Source organism: Rutidosis leptorrhynchoides, chromosome 4, assembly GCF_046630445.1.
Source record: "Rutidosis leptorrhynchoides isolate AG116_Rl617_1_P2 chromosome 4, CSIRO_AGI_Rlap_v1, whole genome shotgun sequence".
In the NCBI taxonomy this organism is placed as follows: Eukaryota; Viridiplantae; Streptophyta; class Magnoliopsida; order Asterales; family Asteraceae; genus Rutidosis; species Rutidosis leptorrhynchoides.
Window position 1 is genome coordinate 239043420 of NC_092336.1, and position 7076 is coordinate 239050495.

General features: G+C 36.8%; 1 long non-coding RNA gene across 1 annotated transcript; it reads right to left on the reverse strand.

The window, feature by feature from the left end:
• Positions 1-451: 451 nt before the first annotated feature.
• On the reverse strand, positions 452-2182 carry LOC139904108 (uncharacterized). The gene is made up of 3 exons (XR_011778664.1): positions 1993-2182; positions 1216-1263; positions 452-721 (listed from the first exon to the last, which is right to left on the reverse strand). It is a non-coding gene; the product is annotated as an uncharacterized lncRNA (long non-coding RNA).
• Positions 2183-7076: the final 4894 nt, after the last annotated feature.

Consider the following 7076-nt stretch of genomic DNA (forward strand, 5'->3'; position numbering starts at 1 on the left):
GTTTCAGTTTCGAATCCCGTCTAGGACGAATATTTAGTGGTGGCTAGGGATGGGCTGGAAACAGCTAGAGTAATCCTGTTGGACTGCGTACATCAGACGACTATGGGGTCGGATTACTCGCCCTCCGGGTAGCCCGAATAGAAAAAACCTTCTACCATGTGTTGTCCTCTTATTGTTGCGTACTTGAATTTTATACAAATGATTATCATACGTGCTTTTTTAGCAGCAACAGCTCTTTGATTGTCGATTATTTTAAGTTAAATCAGGCCGTACTAAAGATATTCTTGGAACATGAATTCCATGGGAACCAACCCAACAATAGCAAGATTGACTGCCCTAATTTATGCAAACCTCGTAAGATAATAATAATAGTCAGTATACTTGATCTCTTATTTATTAAATTTCAAGATATTTAGGCTATTTAGCCATAAAGTAGAAAGACAATACATGGACAAAATTACATGCTTGGTCCTTGAAGTTTGTCAGAAATTTCATGAATGGCCTTTTCTTTAATTTTGACTTAGATGGCCTTGCATGTACGTAACTTTGCAAATTCATTGACCATACATTAAATACATAGCGTGCAACATCAAAAATAACCCACGGCGTCAAAAAAGCGGTAAATCAAAAGCGTTAGCTGAACGAGACTTGCATACCCCAAATATGCCAAAACTCCTCTATTCCTTCATGGCCTCTTTACCCTCACGATGCTTACGGGAACCTACAAAACATACATACACAATTAAGGTAAGCTACGTGCTTAGTGAGTTAATTGGTAAGTAAATAGGCAACATAAATACAACTTTCAATCCGAAGGTCACTATCATACTCGGGTCTCATCATATATGTCGTAGGCACATTAAAATATCTACTAGTCGTATCGTGAACTTGAACGACACCCTCTTGCACGACACACTCTCACATCTTACAACACAAGTGCATAGTCCTCTCGGAACTAGCCCCTTGTAATGTTCATTATATCATAACTAGCAAGTTCATAGTCCTCTCGGAACTATCCCCTTGCATCATTCAACAACTTCTCGCTAAACAAGTGCATAACCCTCTCGGAACTAGCTCCTTGTATCATCAACATTTCTCGCTAGACAAGTGCATAACCCTCTCGGAACTAGCTCCTTGTATCATCAACATTCAAACAATGCTTGGCCTTAGCCTTCCAACTCATTGACCTGCCCAGTTTACCCCTAAATAACTCACCTTGGTCCACTTGTTTTCCAAGCATTACTTCCGTTCCTTGATTAGCACCTATCACATATGCTAATTTCATTAATTCATATACATCATACATTTTCAATTGATAATTACCAAGTTAACTAATTAACTTCATGCATTCTATCTTTTCTCTTACCCCATTTCTTACCTTTCATATTCATCATTATTTCTCATATCATTTTTCTATACATATTTATTTTTAATTACTTCTAACACATTCATAAATCTCTTTACATATATGATCATACTACATTCATCTCCAATTCATTCAAAATCATATATCTTACTTGAACTCATACAACCAACACTTTTACATGTCAACTAGTACTTTCCTTATCTCAAATTCAACTTTCTTTCATAACTATTAACACTTTCCTTTTAAAATTTACTTTTCAACATGATCATAAACCCTTTTTAAATCAATTATTTAGTCAAAATAACATTTTTCTTCATTCAAGCAATTCATCATACACTTGGTGTGCATAACTTGTTCTTTATCAAGTTTTATTAAACTTGATTCCATTACCTTTTAACAAGAATCATAAGCCTAGCAATCTACAAATTCGTATTTATACATAACCTAACCAAAAACTTGCATTAAATCAATATCTCATCATCAAATTCTTTCAAAAATCACTTTTACACACTTACCCATTCTTAAATCCGAATTTGGCTAAGACATGACATAAATTATACTTTAAAATGATAACTAAACATAGTCTAATCATGAGCATTAACTAATTTCATGCATACAAGCCTTACCTCAAAGTTTCTCTTAAGAATCCTAACTTGAAATTGATGAAAAAGGAAGTTGATAATGGTTTTCTTGCTTCCCTTAAGTTACTAACACTCTTTTATGCTCAAATCCTTGCTTGCATGAGATCAATCCAATAAATTTTGGAAAACCCTAGGTCTTCTTGTTCATCCGTCTCTTTCTTCCTTCCTGCTCTCTAGTTTCTCCAAGCTTCTCAAATGAACTTGAAGCTCTAACTACTTTATGTATATATTAACTTCCACAAGTAGCAACTTAGGTCCTTCCCCATCATTACTTAACTTAGGTGGTCCTTCACACTAACTAACGTCAACATACATGACTTTGTAATACTTGTCCTTTTAACAAAGTACTAAACTTAAAATTTTGGAATGTCACACAATACAATAATGACTACAATTATTTAAGTCATACTTGTCCTTTTAACAAAGTACTAAACTTAAAATTTTGGAATGTCACACAATACAATAATGACTACAATGATTTTAAACAGAGAAACATGGGGTTTCTAAGGTAATTGGAGCATCAAAACACCATAGAAGCCTCTCCACCATGAAGGTGAAAAGGATGGAGTGCATCATCAATAAATGAACAAGGAAACTACTATATATAGTCCACCGACATGTTCTCACGCGCGTGAGCAGTACATATGCGCGTGTGCATTACAGGCGCGTGTAATTTTCAAATGCGCGTGAGGTAATTCATTGAATATTCAGGTCACATATGTTCCTGTGACAGTAGTTTCCAGTGTTCTAGTTCTACAACATAAACACTAATGTTCTAGTCTATTCGCAAAGCGACAGACACACAAAAGTGCATCAACAAGAACCTTGTATTTGCTAAATCTTTTTTTTTTAATTTGAGTACTTTTTGATAGTAAGAAAAATTTTGGCGTTCGTATCACTTGAAATGGCAAGGATTTCTCTAGAAATAGACACATTTTACTACTTTTTGAAACTGTTCCTTTTTCGTTTATGTCACTTATCTGCTTTTAGCCAAATTTTGTCCCGTTTTTCTTTTGAAACAAACAAGTTTCTAAGTTTAATGTACTTGACTGACGTGCGTGCAGTCATGTGTGTGTGCAGAATTAACTAATTCAAAATTATAAACCTATACTACTACGACTAGCACTAACGGGCAGTGTCTCGGTTAGTTAGAGCAGTGGGTGTAAGTACAAGATCGTCCCAAGAGAGGTAGTCTAAGAGTCGGTGGAAATATTTTGTCTCATCTAACTTATATTATTATATAAATAAGTTAATTGGGGGAATTCTATTGCAGGAGAACTTGATATATTGGAGATAGGATTTGTATTACAGGATAACTTTGAGTGTTGAACATGAGCATCGGGGTCGTAATCCTTCTACTAGTGAAGCGTACCTAACTGCACTTAAGTGCCACTAAGATTAAACGTATGATTATACTACGAGACTTAATCCGCATGTTCCACCCGCACATACCAAATACATTAACAGGTCCAACTCGTTAATGTACCGATATAACGATTCTAAGTCGATCTAGGGGACCAAGCGTAGAACAGTGGGTCATTTTAAAAAAAGCCGTAACAGTTCTCAACAATAAGCATTCAAAAACAGAGTATTAGTCTTTGGTCCATACCAAGCCTCCGTCTGTTGTTATCCAGCCATCGGTTGGTATGTTGAAAAAATAAGGTTGTCAGTTGGCCATAGATAGACGTCATCTTGAACCAAGCTTTTACCAGACTTTCACAAGAACCTATTGTTCTTTAGTTCCGTCGCAGACTAGCCATGGACAGCCACGGGCTTGGAACGTTAACAGATAGACAAATGTTCTAATTACCATAGACAGGGTTCGAAATAGTTTTATGGTTTTAAATTTCATGGTCTGCATGCCTTTCCACTCAGGCCGCCGACCCTACTCAGCTAAATGTCAAATTCGAATTATAGTTTATTCCCTTTTATGCAAACCAGCACCCTAAGGGTGTTTAGCTACTCATAATTAAATGAAAGCAGTAACTAAAGCGAATAAATATAATATTCAACAAGAACAATAATAAGTAAATGGGAATTATACCTTGAAATAAAGATGAACAACAGAGATAAACTGGAAAATAACTTGAATGAAATGTACAATAATCGGTTTTGCACCAGAATCTAACTTGAAACTTGATTTACAATTGCTTGAAAGTAACTTTGATAATGGATATTAAATATAAACTAGAATAAAATCGGACAGTATGTAACCCTAACTACTAAATATAAAACGTCTCTCTTTAAACGAATACACGAGCTTTTCTTATATAGGCAAAATTCAGTCGTCGGCCAGGCAAAGTAATCCGCCGGCCTGGTTAAGTTGGTGGAGCTGAGGCCACAACCTTGAGTATTTTGGCTGTCGTCTTTAGTTATGGAAAGGATCTTATGTATCTTTGCTGGCACGCTCAGCCGTTGGCTTGGGCATTTATGCCGCCGAATTCTGTGATTTAGTTTCCCCTTTTTCTGAGACGCATTAATAATTTCCTTAAATACATCCGGAGGCTTTGACTTTTTGGCCGGCTGACTGAGCTATCTCTGGAAAATTCTTCATTAGAGATGTATAGTTTCTTTATTTAGCTTGGCCGCCGCATTGGGGATGTTGGCCGTCGTATTAATTTTTACGCGAGAACATTTATTTAGTGTTTCATTTTAATTTGACTTCTGTTTGACTTCAATGAGGCCGTCGGCCTAGGGTATTTGGCCGTCGGCCCGAGTAGTTTCTTGTTAGTAGACTTTGCTCATTTTCCCCCAATAAGCAAAGAAATATGTCATTTATGTGCGAATCTGAGAAAGATAGCTCCGTAAAAAGGGTATAAAAATATGTATAATTTCGGTGCTATCAAAACCCTCATATTTGAAATTTGCTTGCCCTCAAGCAAACTCAATTTAAGTTTAGAAAGACTTGTGATATCGGCTAAAAAGTTACGTTTTCACCCCGGTATTAAGGCCCCAAAAACAATAAAGTTCCAAACTTTAGCGCCAAAATACCCGCTTTGTCGGTTAAAATTGAAGATCAAGTGATTACGAAGCAAAAAGAATCAAGAGAATCAGAGCTAAAACGAAGATTCTAGAGCGAAATTGGTGAAAGACAAGAAATCAAGTTACGATCCAGCAAATCAGCAAGCCAAACGGCCTGCTAAACGGCTTGCCACTATGGAAAACGGATTGCCACATGGCTAAGGCAAATGGGCACAAGAAATGGGCCACCAGGCAAACGGCCTCTGCAAACGGTCTGCCAAACGGCCCGCCAAACGACCTGTCAGCCGTTTGTAGGTAAATTTCACTTCTATTTAAAGGGTCTTTGTCATCCATTCCAACACACACTTTAATTCACTTCTTTCTCTCTCTTTCTATAATACTAGTCATACTTTCAAGGTCTTCAACTCCGTGCAGGAAATCTAGTACCCGGAGAAGAACTTCGAAGATTGTATTAGGAGTGGTCTGGAGTTTTGAAGTTGTCACTTTTGTATTCGGAACTCGTTTAATCTACTGGTACTTCTATCCTTTATCTTTATATAATATTTTTCATTATTGTGCTTTGTGATATTGTTGTCATGATTAGCGAGTAGTTATCTTTAGTGTATGCTATGATGTAGTCAGTTATAATGCTGAAATAATATTATGGTCTGTGTATGTTGTCGAGATGCTTTCCGATTATGCTTTAGACTCAACCGCTTTTCCAACTAATAGAACGTAGTTATTGGCTCTGTTATTGGAAAGTCGCGAACCCCGATTCAGAATACACTATCTGTAGCGACCCCGACAAATCGTCAAGTGACGGCGTCGACTACGTAGGTCCCATTACCTGGTCATAAGTCTTTAAAACAGACGTTTGACCCAAAATATGTCGCATCCATTCAGGTGTAAAGATTGTTTCAAAGTTTACAAAGATAATTGACCACAAGTTAAGTTACAACGTTATAAGTACAAATGAAAACTATGCGACACAGTTTAAATAAGTTCAAAAGATGCTCCAAAATGCATGTATACTCGACATCCAAGCAAGTATCAAAAGAGTGCGGAAGCATGTATCACTAAGCATTCAAAACCTGAGAAAACATAGAAGAATCTGTCAACGAAAACGTTGGTGAAATCATAGGTTTAGTAAGTATTAAACGTTGTTTTTGAACCACAAGATTTTGTATTTCCATAACGTAGATTATCCAAATCATTTGCATTCCAAAAGTGTTGTTATACGCGAGCACTCAATTATCAAAACTTAACCAACGTTACCCCATCACACAGTGCTAGAACCCACACTAAAACACAAAAATATATTTCATCCTCATAACGGTAGCGAACCGTCCGAATGAGGGTTTGTTAAACCCGTATGGCCACACAATATAAGTTCTCGCTTACACCCTGCAAGTGTAACTAATGATAATCGAATTGAGGCATTTTTGTTCTAACTCGCACGTGGAATGTTTGTTTTCACACTTGTGTTCAAAACATAAAAGTAAGTAGTACAAGATGTAACAAAGTATATGTTTTCTCAGCCCACGATTTAAAAGTATAAAAGTTGTTGAAAAGGTGGGACTATGATCTCACCTTGAGCGCGAGAGTTAATAAAGTACTTCAACAAGTAAACGCGTGCAAAGACAAAGCTAGTCTTGACCTAAACATATAGGTTATATCAATATCGGTAAGCACAAACGGTCAAAGATGTTCAATTAGTCCTATGGCTCGTTACGACTCGATTATATTAACATGTGAATCAACTAGTCAAGTTTCATGCAAGTTACAAGTAAATAATCATGTTAGAAAGGTTGCATAAGTATTTGGTTAAGTTTGACAAAAAGTCAAACTTGGTCGGGTCAAAGTCAACGGAAAAGTCAACGGGGTCGGGTTGGGTATCCGACAATTTTTCTAAGTTATATAATCATATATGAGCATGTTGGCCAAGTTTCATGTTAATCGGAGGTCCGTAGCATAGCAAACATTTTACGTCAAAAGATCAAAGCAAACAGCCCATTTTAGTGTATCAGGACGGTGTCCCAAAAATCAGGACGGTGTCCTGATATGAAGAGTGGGACGGCGTCCCAATTGTCAGGATGGCGTCCCAATAT